The 17,866-nt window shown below is 34.2% G+C and overlaps 1 pseudogene across 1 annotated transcript; it reads right to left on the bottom strand.

Moving 5' to 3' along the window:
- Positions 1-2,138: 2,138 nt before the first annotated feature.
- Positions 2,139-2,827, bottom strand: LOC311618580 (M-phase-specific PLK1-interacting protein-like; annotated as a pseudogene). The gene has a single exon. The product of its transcript is annotated as an M-phase-specific PLK1-interacting protein-like (transcript).
- Between the last annotated feature and the right edge of the window lie 15,039 nt (positions 2,828-17,866).

The raw sequence follows: 17,866 nt of genomic DNA, 5'->3' as shown, positions 1-17,866 counted from the left end.
TCCATTTTTTTTTCTGTCATTTATTGAAGGGCTAAGTGCGTAATGTTAATGTGGAGTAGACTTTTACTGACTTGACTTGCAAAGGACATATTTTATCAAATTAAAAACTAATTTAAAATCTAATTCAACCCATCATTCCTACAAATATATATTGGCCTTCCTTTCTATAAAGAATTCCTCACCATTTCTTCTTTCAGTCCTAAGCCTGCCCTCTTGTCTTAAGGAATCCATATGAAGTAAATAAATAAACACCATTAAAAGAGAATGCTATCAAGACATCAAAACTTATTGCTTTACTATGTAGCAAATTAAATCTATGTCTAAAATATCTCTAATTTATTTTATACTCAGAGTGAAGCATTCTTCTTGTATAAAAACTGCTGTTTGAAATTTTAACCCTGCTATTTTGATTTCTGTAAATGTTTGCTTAAATAATAAGGAAATAAGACCCCTCCCTGTTTCAAAGAGTTCATAAACCTCCCCCAGATGAAGTTATCGGTGCTGGTGCCAGGCCAAGCCTTAGGTTGAGGTCTCAAAGCCCCAGCACATAGGGCCCTTTAAAAATTTGCAAAAAGGACTGGCAAAATCCTTATTTGGGAGACAAAGCAGGTAAAAATATATAAATACCAGAAACTTCCTATGTGACTGGGCCCAGAATTTGAGAGATATTTTCCTCTGGGCCTGTGAGTAATAATAATAATAATAATAATAATAATAATCCTACATAATAAAATAGTAACATGCAAATTAATCATCACTCCACTACATCCCAAAGCCAGGCCCACCAGCCAATCAGAGTGAGTATGCAAATTAACCCCAACCAAGATGGCTGCAGCCACAGAGAGCAGATGAGAGGCTTGGGTTTCCCCAACAATAGAGGGAGCCAAGCTTTCCACACACCCTGGACGACTTAAGCATCCACACAAGGATGCAAAGTTTCAATTATAGAAGATACATAAATTCCAACAGAAATGGTTGACAGCCACTGAGTGAGCAGGAGACTTGGCTCCATTCCAAGCTACAAAGTTTCAATTATAGAAAGTAAATAAATTCCAAATACCAGGGCCTCCGCTTGTGTGTCCAGGGGACATGACTGGCCTGCAAACCATCACAAGCCCCTTGCTCAGGCTACCCCATGCCCCAAGGGAACCCCCATCCTGATCCAGGACACCTTTCAGGGCAAACCAGCTGGCGTCCACCAGTACACCAGGCCTCTATCCTATCTAATAAAAGAGTAATATGCAGATTGACCATCACTCCACACACAATATGGCTACCCCCATGTGGTCAAAGATCCTGCCCCTATGTGGACACAAGATGGCCATCACAAAATGGCCAGCAAGTTGAAGGCTATCCAACCTGCAGGGGAGGGCAGTTAGGAATGACCATGTCAGCAGAGGAGGGAAGTTGGGGCAAACAGGCTGGCAGGGGAGCAGTTAGACATCAATCAAGCTGGCATAGGAGGGGTTAGGGGGTAATCAGGCTGGCAGGCAAAAGCAGTTAGAGGCAATCAGGAAGCAAGCAGGTGAGCAGTTAGGAGTCAGCAGTCCTGGATTGTGAGAGGGATCCCAGATTGGAGAGGTTGAAGGCTGGGGTGAATGAATTTCATGCACAAGACCTCTAGTAATAATAATAATAATAATAATAATAATAATAATAATAATAAATTCTTTTCTTCATCTTCTTCTTCTTATTATTATATAATGAATAATAATTATTCATTATTATTCATCCACCCCATGCATGAATCTCATGCACAAGGCCTCTACTACTACTACTTATAATAATAAATGTAACTCCATCTCCCTAAGCATTGAGTGGTTCTTCTCTGTTTTTTTTTGTTTGTTTGTTTGTTTTTTTGTTTGTTTTAGGTTTTTTTTTTAGTTAGGAAGACAAAATGTTTATTTTAAAACACTGGAAAAACATTAAAAGACAAATGTTCATTATATAACCAAGAATGTTAAATAGTTGGAAACTGCAAATCTTCTAAAATGTGGTAGGCACTTTCAGAGAGCTAAATATTGCAAATTATCCTACCATATTTCTTTTCTAATACCTACAATATTTGACAGGATGAAAAATTCCAAAAAGACTCAACTAACTATTATTCAGTCAAAGTCACCATGTCAGGGTTCAATTTAAGTATACAAGTAAGTTTTGTCCAAGATGTTCCTGACACGTGAAGCTTCCAGTTGAATTTCAGAAATGTTAACAAAAGTATCTTCCTTTTTTGCCTGTGAATGTTTGAGTGTTTCTGTATTGTTGGCTTATATCCACTACAGATACTGGTTCTAGGCCAGCCCAAGGGTCTTCAAGCATTGAAGGTTTGAAATAACTTTCCCCAACTCATTAGACATTCTTTTTTCTCTACCATGCCCTGAACCGAAAGGTGCAGATGTCCTTGGAGAACCCTGGGGGTGGGCCTGCTGCCCTGGGGAGTAGCCGAATTGCTGCTGGGACCCCTCGGGGGACCTGGAGTAGGAGCCAGGGTAGCCGCCAGGGGACAGAGACCCGAACCGGCCCCCTTGGAAGCCCTCCACTATGTCGCAGGGAGTGGCTGCTCCAATAGGGCCTACACCTAGGCGGTAGGACAGCATGTGATGCGATCTCCCATACTGCTCCAGAGGGGAGGGAGGCCCGGCCTGCCTCCGCCTCCGCCCAGGGTTCCCCAGTAGCTGCTCCCGCTGCCCCAACCTCCTACCTCCAGGCCAGGGTAAGGAGGAGTGGGGGGTCTGAAGTTCTGCAGATGCCTGCCTGGAGGGGAAGACCGTATTGCCGCATCCCGGAGCTCTCTTCTTTGTATTTTTGTAACAAGAGGTCTTATCATTGAAAACTTTACTGTTTATTTTAAATTGTCACTCTAACAAAATACTAGTTTTATTTTAAAAGGAAATTCAGTTTTTCTTCCAGGCTCACATACAGCAACAGTTTTTAATATATCATTTCTCCCAAAAAAGATGAAAAACTAGAAGATAATAGTGGTTGTTACAAACATAGTTTAGACTTAATTAAAATTATAATAAAATATAATAATGCTAAGGCTAAAATAATGAAAATAGTATTTCAGAAAAAGAAATTGTATTTGACTGCTATAGTAATTCAGTGTTCATTAAAGACTTGTATTGAAATAACAGGCAGTTTCCAAAAATGTTATAATCAAGGAACAAAGCTCACATTTTAGATTCTTCATTTTTTCTCAATATCAATTTTTTTTTAAAAACTAAAACCTTGAAATGTGTGCCCTTAAATTTCACAGATCAGGCATAGCTCCTTCTTTTTTAAGATATAATCAGAGCAAGAATAATTTACATATTCATAGACAATCATGACCAATAATCAAGTAAATCCTCTCTAATAAAAGAATAATATGCTAATTGACCATCACCAAACACACAAGATGGCTGCCCCCATGTGGACACAAGATAGCTGTCTCAAGATGGCCAGCAGGGGAGGGCCGTTGGGAGGGACCAGGCCTGCAAGGAAGGACAGTTGTGGGTGATCAGGCCTACAGGGGTGGGCAATTAGGGGTGACCAGGCCTGCATGGAAGGGCAATTAGGGGTGACCAGGCCTTTAGAAGAGGTCAGTTAGAGATGACCGGGCCTGCAGGGAAAGGCAGGTAGGGGCAATCAGGCTGGCAGGGGAGTGGTTAGGAGTGATCAGGCTGGTAGGCAGAAGTGATTAGGCACAATCAGAAAGGCAGGCAAGCGAACAGTTGGGAGCCAGCAGTCCTGGATTGTGAGAGGGATGTCCAAATGCCAGTTTAGGCCCAATTTTACTGGGAATATAAATATAAAAATAAATATAAAAATAAAAATAAATATAAATATAAATATAAATAATATAAATAATATAAATATAAATATAAATATAAATATAAATATAAATATAAATATAAATATAAATATAAATATAAATATAAATATAAATATAAATATAAATATAAATATAAATATAAATATAAATATAAATATAAATATAAATATAAATATAAATATAAATATAAATATAAATATAAATATAAAATGTAAGCATGCAGATACACATGTGTGCCAATATGTTTAATATATTCTAATCTAATATAAAAAAATGAAAAGTTATTATATACACATATTTACTTATTTACTTACTAGAGGCCTGGTGCACAAAATTTGTGCATGGGGGGTTCATCAGCCCAATCTGCACCATCTCCAATCTGAACTCTCTCAGGGGATGTCAAACTGCCAGTTTAGGCCCAATCCCTGCAGACATCACTCTCGAAATCCAAGACCACTGGCTCCTAACCACTCACCTGCCTTACCCCCAACAGCCCTCCCCTGCAGACCTGGTTGCCCCCAACTTCCCACCCGTCATGGCCTGATTTCTCCCCCAACTTCCCTCCCCTGCAGGCTTGGTAGACACCAACAGACTTCCCCCGCAGATCTGGTTGCCTCCAACTTCTTACCCGTGGTGGCTTGATTTCTCCACCAACTTCCCTCCCCTGCTAGCCTGATCTCTCCCCTAGCTGTTCTCCCCTGCCAGCCTGATCTCACTTTTAACTGCCTCTGCCTTGGCCCCCACCACCATGGATTTGTCTGAAAGGAAGTTGGACATCTAATTAGCATCTTACCCTTTTATTAGTATAGATGGTGTTGTACCCATGGACTTCCATGCCTTGAAGTGTTCTCTGGCAGCTGGATTTCACTCAACACACACACACATGTTGAAGAGCCCAAGAACCATTACTACCACTCCCCTTTCAATTTGCCATGATTCTGAGGGTTTGTTATCAAAGCCATTGTTGTTTCCTAAAACAATAGATAAATTTTCCTTCTGTTTCTTTACTCTGGAAAAGTTTAAGTAGAGATAGAATTGCGTGATCTGTTACAGATCAATAAATACCCTGTGAAACCTCCTGTCTTTTGTTTTTTTCTTTTTGTGTGTTCTTTTTGCCTTCATTTAAGTTCTTTGGAAGTTGTTCTATTGATTCTAATATTACTGAGGAAAAATTTTGGTAAAATATAATTCTTAGCAGTTTCCAAGGCTTTCAAATTTATATGCAGAATGTTGTGTAATGTCATTTCACAACATTTATCTTTTGATTGACTTTTCTCCTTTGTCATTTAATTTTTTTATGTCATTTCCCATCCTCCCTTGAAGTTTTCAATTAGATTGGCTAGGATTTGACTGCTTATGAAATATTTTTTTTAAGTTTATAGTTATTATATTAGCCTTGTTTTTCAAAGTTTGGACATTTAAATTATATTTTCCACTTTTTATTTTCCTTCTTTGTTCTTTTATCACATGAGCTTTTTGTTTACACATTTTTCTCTCATTTAAACTATAGAAATATTGATTTATATAAATTATTTCTAAGCGTTGATTTAGAAATGTCCCACATATTCTTGTACATATAACATTTTCATTAATTTTTTTCTAGATAATTTCCAATTTTATTCTTTTACTAGCATTTCTTTTGGATTCCCAATTCAAAGGAGTTTTTGTTGTTGTTGTTACTTTCTGTTTCTAATTAATACTTTTCTAAAAATATTTTATAAAATTTTAAGTTTTATTTGTGATTAGATTATACTGATTGTATAATTTCTATTTGGGGGATAGTTGCTTTTTCAACACATGCTCAGCTTTTGTGACAGTTCCGTATGCAATTGGAAAGTCATATTCATGAGAGTTGGGATTCAGGATTATATAAATATCATTATTGGTATCTATCATATTGATTATGTGTATGGGTGCTTTACATTTTATGACTTTGTTGCCAGATCAATCCATTTGTGTCTGTTAGAGGTATGTTAATATCTCATATTAGGATATTTTATGTGTTTTTATTTGCTTCTCTGCTAGCTACTTTTATATAAAAGTTATTGGGATGTTTTCATTATAAATTGTAGCCCTTAGCAGAATAAGATGATTTTGATTTATGTTTTTGATGGAGTTGTATCTTGTTCAGTGTTAAACCTATTAACTTTTTCATCTTTATTTTCATCTCCTGATATATTCTTAGATATCCTTTTTATTCTCATTGATTTTTTCACTTATATATGGTTTATATAATATAAAGTATAAAATAGAGTTAGATTTTGCATTAACAGCCACGAAATATTTTTTAAATGAGTAAGATAAGGCCATTTAAATAGGACTGATTAATTGGCTTGCATTACCTACCCCTCCTTTTGTTGTTATATCTAATTTTATTTACAATTTTCCAAAATTATAATTGTACTATTATATCATAGATACTGCTTTTAAATTTTCCATAACCTTAATATATGCAGTAATTAAACTTACTAGTTATGTCTTTACCATTCGCTATCTCTTCACATTTGCTTTAAATATTTTACTTCAAGCTAATAATACTGATGAGGCTGTCAGTAGACTTTCTTTTCAGCTTTACTGAGGTATAATTAACAAATTAAAATTATATTTACAAATTTCAACTGATTTCTTAAAAATAATTTGTTCCATATGTATTGTGAGAACACATAGGATAGAACAAAAGTAGGTTTACAGTTGTGAGTATGTGAAACACAATTTATTCTTGTATTGCTATTTCTGTATTATTTTCTGTACAAACAAGTATAAACCTACTTTGGCCTCATCCTGTATAATCCTGTCATTTTCATCCCTGCAATGTAGTTTCCATATAACTCAACATTCCCAGCAGATATTTTGCTGAAGTTTAGTTGTCTGAAGTACATTCCTAGGAAATCATGCAAGAAGCACTCAAGAGAGCAATCCTTGGTTCTGACATCTTAAGAACTTAAAACTACTGGCCTCTGGCCATTATTGTTAAAGTCAGTTTGAGTGAAATAAAAATATTAATAAATATTTCCATTTCTTGACTACTTTAAATATGTTCCCTCATTGTGTTCAAAGATTAAAGGTTTCTTTAAGGATTTCTTTTCTTTTTCTTTTTCTTTTTTTAAAAAATATATTTTATTGATTCTTTACAGAGAGGAAGGGAGAGAGAGTTAGAAATGTCGATGAGAGAGAAACATCGACCAGCTGCCTCCTGCACACCCGGGGATGTGCCTGCAACCAACCTACATGCCCTTGACCGGAATCGAATCTGGGACCTTTCAGTCCGCAGACCGAAGCTCTACCGCTGAGCCAAACCGGTTTCGGCAGGATTTATTTTCTTTATAAGCTAATTAGATGGTTGCCTTGGCTGACAGATATAAAACTCAGCAGTATAAGTAGAATACATTCTGTTCTAGAACCATTATTCAATATACAGTATCCTCTATCAATATGAGGATTATCTTATTATTATTATTCCTACTTCTATTTTATCAGAGAAATATACTAATATAGATACCGATAGTCACACACACTTTTAATGTGTCAATTGCATGATTTTGTTCTGTTTTTGGTTGTGGTTTTAGTTTTATAGGGAACAATAGTTCGATGTCCTCATCAGCCTAGACAGCTATGTCCTCTTTCTGTCCATGTCTGAAATAGTAATATGAAAAGTTACTTTTAAAGTGATTTTTTTTTTAACCAGGATATTTTTAGAAATCACTTTCAGGATTAACTGTAATACACATATGCTAGTATCTGCACCTTTAACTTCAGTTCATCCAACAATATGTCCACTTACATAAATTATAATAATGCCATCTTTTCTCCACTTTTGCTAGCAAAGTAGAAGATACTTATATTTGTCATTGGAAGCAATAGTTGTATAGTTAAGTCAATTATCTAGACACAATATCATAAATATTAGGAGTATAACAAAAGGAAGGGGGTAGCGGGAAGAAGGTGGTCCTAATATAAGGTGACAGGAGAAGATCTGACTTTGGGTGGTGGGAACGTGGTGTAATATACAGATCTAGTAACATAGAAACCCACACAGGAAACATATATGTCACCCCAATTAATTTAATAAATAAGTAAAAATTAAAATAAACTAAAATAAAAACTGCAAGTAAGGCACAAAAAAGAGTATAAAAGTTGCCTTGAAATAAAACTATAAAGTATATTCATTGTAATATATAAAGTATTTTAATACAAATACACACTTTAAAAAAAAAGCAAAATTTAAAGACGAATAGTAAACTAAATTTAAAAAAAAAGAACATTATTTTGAGGGTTAACTTTCAACAATTAGAACAATTAGACTATATTTTTTGTTATTTGATTTTTTTTTCAAATTGGTAACTTCAAACTAATTTTCCCTTAGATCTCGGTCAAACTGGCAAAGACATTCATTAAAAATAAAAGGATTACTGTTTGTAATACCATGTCAAGAAGATTGATTGGCAAAACATTTATTATGGACTAAACAAATGTTAAAGGTGCAAAGACCATACACCTGCCTCAGGTAAAACACTACCAGAATTATTCATCCAACAGACATAAATCTAGCAAGCATATACTTTAAAAATTATATTGTTAATTTCATTATGTTTTTGTAAATAAGTCTAAATTAAAATAATTTTAACTAAAAGAAAAATAATGCCTTTTGGAGATCAAATTGCATGCAATTTAAACATACAATCACTTTTGTTTTGGAAAAAAAATAATTACTAATAAAATAATGTATATTCTTAAATGTTTTTATTGTGGTAAAATGCACATAACATGAAATTTACCTTATGAAGCATTTGTGTGTAATTCAGAGACCTTAAGTACACTCACAATATGTGCAACTATCAATATTAACCATACCCAGAATTTATTCATCATCCAAAGCTGGAACCATGTGTCCATTGAGCAATAACTTCCCACTTTCCCTGCCCCTCAGCCCCTGGTAACCACTATTCTACTTCTGTCTCTATGGATTTGCCTATTCTATGTACCACAAGTAAATGAAATCATACAATATTGGTTCTATTGTCTCTAGTCTATTTTATTTAGAATAATGGTTTGAAAGATGATCTATATTACAGAATCACATTCCTTTTTAAAGCTGAATAATATTCCATTGTATGAATGTACTGCATTTTACGCATTAATCTGTTGATGAGCATCTGGATTGTTTCTACCTATGGCTAAATAGGTGGCTATAAACACTGGTGTGTAAATATCTGTTCAATTCACTACTTTCAATTATTTGGATAGCTTATTAGAATTCTATGTTTAACTTTTGAGCAACAACTATACTTCTTTTCATACATATTTTTAAAATATGACTATTTTTACTTTAGTTGCTAGGACAAATAACCAATAATTTAATGAAATAGATATAACATGGAGAATTTTAAAATTAAACTATGTTTTTTTATAGAAAAAAAATTAATTGAATATTTCAGTGTTCAAGAATACTGTCCATCCTAATCATGGCCAACTAGCTTCTATAGTCTTTAAAAGCAGGAATAATTTCACATATGAATTGTTATAAACAAAATGGAAAATCTGCTATTTCACCCAAACTACACAGTGTTATCATTTTTGAAGAGTATATTTCCAGAATGTTTACTATTTATGCCCAAGTTATTTTATTAAAACAAAATGTCATATTGTTATATATACTTATTTTCATATTTTATTTACTTTATAAGATATCTCTGTATATTTTCATACTATCTCATCATTATAAATCATTAATAGACTATATATGGATAGATTATACTTTATGTAACAGAATCTTTATTGGCAGACTAAGATATTTTTAGGATTTTGTTATTATAAACTATACTGCATTTATCATTCTTAATAATATATATTTGTCAAATTAGAAGTCATAGGTGAAGGGTTATATGCATTTTAAATTTTGCTAATGTAAAATTTAGTTTTGCCATTAGAATATTTTTTCTATATATGGTCATGCTAAGAAAAGCCTTTAATAACCTAAGTATATAATAACATTCATGTAACTTCTCTTATATTTTAAAGTTATAAATTTTAATATATCTGAAATATATTTTCCATAGTAATATCTAGGAATCAAATGTAATTGTTATTTTCTAAAGACCTCAAATATATGCATAAATAGTTTAGACTATAGAATATTAGAAATCTTTATTTACTAGTTTCACTTGACCCAAATTGATATATAGCAAAACTTGTTCAAAATCTGCTATATAAGTTTTAATTTTTTATTTTGAGTACAAAAATGTTTATATTTGTTCTTTATTGTCTAATTATAGCAAATTAAATTTCGTTAAAATAATATTAAGTAAGACAAGTATGCTCAAGATTGATTTGTTTGAGATTTTTTAAAGTTATAGAATCAGAATGTCTTACTATAAAAATTCAAAATGAGTGAAATTCACTTTCAGAGGTTTTTAATTTAACCTAGTAACTTCAGTTACCTTTACAGACAAAACAGAAAATTATTAAACCCCATCTTCAAAGAGGTTTTAATATGTTTGAAATCATATTATCTTTACCCCCCAAGAATAGTTATATATTTGTGAAATTAACATCCAGTAAAATTTTTTATGTGTAACAAAAGCAAAAATAAAGAAAACATGACTTAGTCAAATACATAGTATTTAAAAGTTCTTGATAGAAGTGTAACTATTGGCTCTCTATTGGAGTTGTTTATTAATATTCCAAACTATAATTTAGCACATTATCCAGGTTTTACCCATTAATTTTTCAATTCATCTCATAAAATTCTTTTAGATATTTTATTTACATATATGTAACACTGGCACATACACTGGGGTATAAAATGAATATTAACCAATGACACTTTTAAGAAATTTGAGTCATTTTTGCAATTGCTTATATATTACATAAAAACATAGTTTAATAAAAATCAAAGAAAAGCTACTAAATTGCCTAGCTTGTATTACTCAGTAACTGAGCATCATCCATCCATTCATCAGGAGGTCACAGTTCAATTCCAGGTCAGGGCACATGCAGGGATTGCTGGCTGGATCCCCAGCAGGGGTCATGCAGGAGGCAGCGGCATCCAGGATCCATGCTTGTGTTTCTCCCTCATCAATGTTTCTCTCTCCCTCCTCTTTTCTTCTCTCTCCAAAAATCAATTAAAATATAACTTTAGAAAGAAAGAAAAGTTACTAAATTTACATAGAAGACAAGGTCATACCCATGAAACTGTATTAAACTTGCAATATAAACAATTAGAAAAAAACATAAATCATTGTTTTCAAATTTTGTCTTTTAGAAATGTTTCCTAAAATTATATAATTAATTTCTACATTTTAGAGACCATGATGTAAAATAGTTTCCTTTTTCCCCCTCCTAGTTATGAAACTTAATTTCTTGGGTGATTAATTACCTTTAAAATAAAACCATGTTTGCAGTCTATATACCTTCATTTGTAGAAATAAAGTCTTGGATGATCATTAAGTAAAGTTTTATCTTCCTTTTATCTTACAGAAGACAGAAAGGAATCCCTTTTTCAATTTTGAAAAAATGATGACATAACATTATCAACCTAAATCAACTTATGAATGGAAGTTAATGACAGAAAATTAATGTATAACAGAGTTCTTTGGTATTTCCTTAATGCAAAAAATAAATGGCATTTTACTTTTCAGTATCAATGATGTTGGTTATGATTTGTCTGAGTAAGCATAATTTTGTTTAAAAACCTCAGTTCATAGCAGAAGCCAGACAATTGCTGTCAACCTAAGGCAGTCATTGAGTCTTTCTATCTGCTGCTAATACCCCAGCCATCCGTTAGTTGATCTTACATTTCAGCTTTCAGAAAATGAGTGATCACTTCTTCATACCCTTTCCCTTCGGCTTTATGGAATGAACTGAATTACTTAATAGGTCTCGTTCTGCCCTTTGAATTCAAGGTCTGGATTCTCTGCTGAACTATCTAAGAGTCTTAAAAATAAATTCTCAATGAAGTCATAGCCTACATTTCTCTTTGAACTTTTATACAAATGTCACTATGCTCTATTATACAAAATTAATTCAAAACATAATGTTACATATACTCTTACCCTTTACTTAGCTTTCAACTTCAGTGATTCTTCATTGCTGCTGTTATGAATTTTGGAGACATAGGTAAATGAACATAAGGGCATTAACTAATAATAAAAAATAAAAAAACTCAGTGCTTTCTGAATCATGAGCATTACACTATTTCTGAATCATGAGCAATACACTATTTTTGTCCTTTCAATAGTGTTATTTCAAAAATAATTAGTCCATCTTTATGATAGATAGCATATAGTCAAGTAATAAAGCAAATCTGACATCAAGTAATGGAGTTTGGAAATAAAATGTTACGATGAAATCCATAATATTCAACTGCATTACCAAATTAAATGTGTAAGCTATATTTGTATTTCTTAAGTGCAAGTTATATATATTTAAAATAATGCAGACAAAATATTATCTAAATGACCTAAAAATAATGGTAAAAACAGATTTTGTTCTAATGAATAAAAGGAGAAAAAAAAATAGAGGGACTATAGACCCTTAGTTGGACATGTAATCCTATCTAATAAAAGAGTAATATGCAGATTGACCATCACTCCAACTCAATATGGCTGCCCCATGTGGACACAAGATGGCCACCACAAGATGGCCAGCAGAGGAAGGCAGTTGGGAGGCACCAGGCCTGCAAGGGAGGGCAGTTGAGAGGGACCAGGCTTGCAAGGGAGGGCAATTGGAGGCGATCAAACCTGCAGGAGAGGGCAGTTAGGGGTGACCAGGATGGCAGAGGAGAGTGTTGGGGGAAAAGAGGCTGGCAGGGGAGCAGTTAGACATCAATCAGGCTCCCATGGGAGTGGTTAGGGGGTGATCAGGCTGGCAGGCAGAAGCAGTTAGGGGCAATCAGGAAGGAAGGCAGGTGAGCAGTTAGGAGCCAGCAGTCCTGGATTGTGAGAGGGATGTCCGACTGCCCTTATAAGCCCGATCCCAGTGCAATTGGGCCTAAATGGGCAGTCGGACATCCCTTGATGGGTCCCAGATTGGAGAGGGTGCAGGCTGGGCTAAGGGACACCTCCCCACCTCCGTGCACGAATTTCATGCACCAGGCCTCTAGTGTTAGAAATAATCTCACTGATACAAAAAGGAGGAATCTACAGATCTCTCTGTAGTTCTTGCTGGGTGACTCCAAACAGAGGCTGACTGTATACCTCCTTGGAGATCCAAGAGCCAGTGTACCCAGTGGTCAGTATGAGACCATACCAGATTACAACTCTTCACATCCATAAGAGACACACTGAAGGTGCAGACTCAGTGAGCACCAAAGCCCCACTGAAGCAAGTCCTGCTCTGTAAGTGTGTCTCCTGCATAGCAGCTTTCCCACTATAGTTGCACCTGGTCCCCACCACCAGCTGGCTTGGAGGTCATTTCTTCCCCATGATACTAACAGTAATTAATGCTAATTACAACAAGTCTGTGCACACAGCCCGCAAAGGGATGCACCTAGATTGTCCACCTCAAGTGATTGGGGAGGCTTAACCACTGGGCCGTATTGGACACCTATTATACAAGGCCACTCTACCAAGTCAAGGAGACTTAGCAGCTCTACTGTATACAGAGAAACAAACACAGGGTAGCAGTCAAAATGTGGAGACAAAGAAACATGTCCCAAATGGAAGAAAGCAAACTATTGGATATAGAGTTCAAAACCACAGTTATAAGGTCACTCGAGAATCTTCTAGAAACCTCCAAGGTACTTAGTGAGACGTTCAAGGATCTTAGTGAGAATGCCCCGCCCCCTCCCCCCCAAAAAAAAAAGAGAAAAAAAAGAGCCAAAACCGATTTGGCTCAGTGGTAGAGCATCGGTCTGCGGACTGAAAGGTCCCAGGTTCGATTCAGGTCAAGGGCATGTACCTTGGTTGAGGGCAAATCCCCAGTAGGGGGTGTGCAAGAGGCAGCTGGTCGATGTTTCTCTCTCATCGACATTTCTATCTCTCTATCTCTCTCCCTTCCTCTCTGTAAAAAATCAATAAAAAAATATATATTAAAAGAAAAAGAAAAGAAAGAAAATTACCTGAAAGAAATTAAGTATGCACTGACTGAAATAATGAATAATATACAGGGATTCAACAGTAGACTAGAGGATCCTGAGAATAAAATCAATGATCTGAAATATGAGGAAGCAAAAAACACCCAACAAGAAGAGCAAAAAGAAAAAAGAATTCATAAACATGACGATAATATAAGTAGCCTCTGGGACAACTTCAAGCATACCAACATCCAAATTATGGGAGTGCCAGAAGAAGAGAGAGAGCAAGATATTGAAAACCTATTTGAAGAAATAATGACAGAAAACTTCCCCTATCTGGTGGAAGAAATAGACTTATAAGTCCAGAAAACACAGAGAACCTCAAACTGAAGGAATCCAAAGAGGACCACACCAAGACATATCATAATTAAAATGCCAAGGGCAAAAGACAAAGAGAGACTCTTAAAAGCAGCAGGAGAAAAACAGCTAATTACCTACAAGGGGGTGCCCATATTACTGTCAGCTGATTTCTCAAAAGAAACTATGCAGGCCAGAAAGGAGTGGCAAGAAATATATAAAGTGATGAATAGCAAGAACCTACAACCAATATTACTCTATCCAGCAAAGCTATCATTTAGAATTGATAAAGACCTTCACAGACAAGAAAAAGCTAAAGGAGTTTGTCACCACCAAACCAATATTATATCAACTGCTGAAAGATATTCTTTAAGAAGAGGAAAAAGAGTAAAAAAGAGTAAAGATAAAAAATATGAACAACAAAGTGGCAACAAATACATATCAACAATTGAATCTAAAAATCAAACAAAAAATCTGATGAACAGAATAAACTGATGAATGGAATAGAATCAGGGGCACTGAAATAGAACAGACTGATGATTCTAAGAGGGAAACAGGTGGGGTGTGTGTGGGAAGATATTAGATAAAGATCTTATATGCATGTATGCATTACCTATGGACACAGACAATAGGGTGGGAAGGACCTTGGGTGGGGTGGGAAAAGGATGGAGGGGAGCTATGGGAGAGGGAGGGACTTCTGTAATAATCTCAAAAATAAATTTAATTTTATAAAAAAGAAATAGTCACAGCCAACAGTGTCATCTTATAATGGGGGAAATATATCCCAGCAAAAGGAACGATACTGTGTAAGTCATAACACCATAGGAACCGGATCTAAAAATTCATGTTCTTTGTCATATCAGCAAATTACTAAGCCAATTATATTAAAGAAGAAAGATAATTTAATGTTTATTTCTCAAATTGCTTATCAAACAAAAATATATACATTCATGGGCAATTTATTCTGTTCCTCTTAGTTGTTCTCCTTTGCTATAATTAATGCTGAAAACATGACTATAATACAAAAAAATTTTTACTAGTAAAATTTGAGGTTAATTTTCTGTTTTGCGATTTATAGTCTATAAAAATTATTAAGATTAGTTTAAGATTTAATTAGGTATCCCTATAAGAGAGTTAAATTTGCAAAATCAAATTCAAAGAAATTTGATTAAAAATGAGAGTAAAATTTGGTAGTGATAAAAAGACAGAACAATTATTATGAAAGGGTAGCAGAACAAAACAGAACATATCGAGTGGATGAACAAAGAGATGAATAATGGCACTTATAGTTGATTACATGGTTTTTAAATGAAATAGGTACACAACTACATGCCTTAAAATCTCAAAGTATTATTAGAGAAAAACAGCACTTTGTGGATTAGATACTTGATACATGCATGCACACTTCAAGTCAATAGTATGCAGAAGTATTTTCAAAGATTGCCTTTTTGGGATATTAGCCCAAATCTCACTTATATCACTGGTCTCTCCTATGATGATGCTTTATTGTATCTAGTCTGCAAACTCTCTCTACAGATGGAAGAAAATATGCCATCTATATGATAGAAAGTGGGTTGCAGAAATCTCTGATTTTCCAAATTTCTCAACAATCCTAAATTCATAGCTTTATATACATTTTACATAAGAAAAAGACCTGGAAAAGCATAGTTTTTTTTTGTTGTTGTTGTTTGTTTGTTTTTTTGTTTTTTTATATTAATGAGCAACACCTTATTTCAACAGGAGAAATAACTGGACTACATCATTGAGGGGGGAAAAAGGTAAATTTAATTCTCTGTGGCCTATCAATTCATGAGAAGAATCCAGAAATTAATTCAGCTGGCTAACCTAATGGATATGTATATCACAAATATTTATTGAGGAACTATTACTTGAGGTCCTTGTTGTAAGCCCTAAATTTGCTAAAGTGAACAAAACATATTTGGCTCTCTTCTCCCTAAGCTGGAGACATTATTCTAAATCAAACCATACAATCCATTTTACTCCAGTGGTATGTATTCTGAAGAATAAATCCAGAGTGCCATAATAGTATATCAGAGGAAAAATTGGCCAAATTTACGAAGTAAGTAGCAGTATGTCAATAGGACCAACATCTTTATGGGTAAATTCACAACAAGGAGTTAAAAAGAAAATAATAATAATAATAATAATAATAATAATAATAATAATATACATTATGTATTATTGATTGTTGTTATTTAAATAATTATTCATTTAATACATGTGCAGCCCTTGGCTGGATAACACCTCAAAGCCCAGATTTCCAGGTCCTGTCAATTATTCCACATGCATTTGTGGTAAAAAAAAAAAAAAAAAAAAAAAAAAAATTGCTTTAAAGTTGTTTTCTTTGTTGATGCCTAAGCTACTACAAAAATGAATTCTATTTTTAAAACTATATTTTAAGGCATCAAAATAAGTCCTAGCATTATTGGCTTTCAAGAAAGAAAAACATATGAAAGTTAAATATCTTCTATAGTTCTTTCAGCAAGTAATGCTTTATGTTAGATCTATTCACCATTGACAGGTAAGAAAGAATGACCAATCAATTTGAAGGGGAAAAATGTCTGCTTATTCTGGAGTTTCTCCTTTTTTAACCTTATAAACCACTAGGTATAGTTCACTGGCTTTCCTAGAAGTGGGAGCAGAATGGGAAAGGGGGCAGAATGGGAAAGGTCACTGGGGAAAGATGGGACATATGTAATACTTTCAACAATAAAGATTTTTAAAAAATATAAAAGTAATAAACTTCACTGGCTTGAAGTTGGTGATTGTCTTTGACTTGTCTTCAAGCTTCCCTAAAAGTTTCCATCTACATTGAGTGAACAGATTATTATGATCTCTGAATGCATAATAATATGGCCTCTCAATATATATATATATATATATATATATATATATATATATATATATACACATTTTAGAGGCCCGGTGCATGAATTCGTGCATGGGTGCGATCTGGCCAGCCTGGCCAGGGGTAGGGGACATGGATGGTTGGCCCAGCCTTCCTGCTGGTCGAACTCTGGGTTGAGGGGACAATTTGCACATTAACCTTTTATTATATAGGATATACACTGAGTGGCCAAATTATTATGTGTTCAGAGATCAAAATAATCTGGCCACTCAGTGTATAAATCTTTGAAGATAATAATTTCATAGATATATACAGAAGGGTTGTTAAAACACCCAATCTATTCCCTAACATATGTCTAGGAGATAGAAACTACCTCTCCCATCCAAAAGAGGCAAGACCTTACATAATTGAATAAGATGGTCGATATAGAATCTATATGCATTAAGGGTTTCAGATTTTCAGTGATTTTATTAAAAAGATGAAGTAAAACAACTTTTATTTTTTATAAAGGGGCCTTCAAGAAAGAAAATAATTAGTCACATATGAATCTTCAATTATTTCCTTCAATGTTTGGGAAGGAAAAAGCAGCCACACACACACACACACACACACACACACACACACACACACACACACAAAATTTTGCTGGATCCTAAACTTGGAGTTGTATGATTTTGGATGATACATAATCATGTGCTTACCTTTGCTTTTACTTTTTGTTATATTTTGCCTCTCATATTCATTGATACAAAAAGTTGGCTAAGTTTAAGTCAAGTCTAGACTTATTGATTGCAACTTGTCATTTAATTGTATA

Source organism: Pipistrellus hanaki (assembly GCF_964339955.1).
Source record: "Pipistrellus hanaki genome assembly, chromosome: 3".
Lineage (NCBI taxonomy): Eukaryota > Metazoa > Chordata > Mammalia > Chiroptera > Vespertilionidae > Pipistrellus > Pipistrellus hanaki.
Note: the sequence above shows the minus strand (reverse complement) of the source record. Positions and strands in the feature narration are given on the sequence as shown.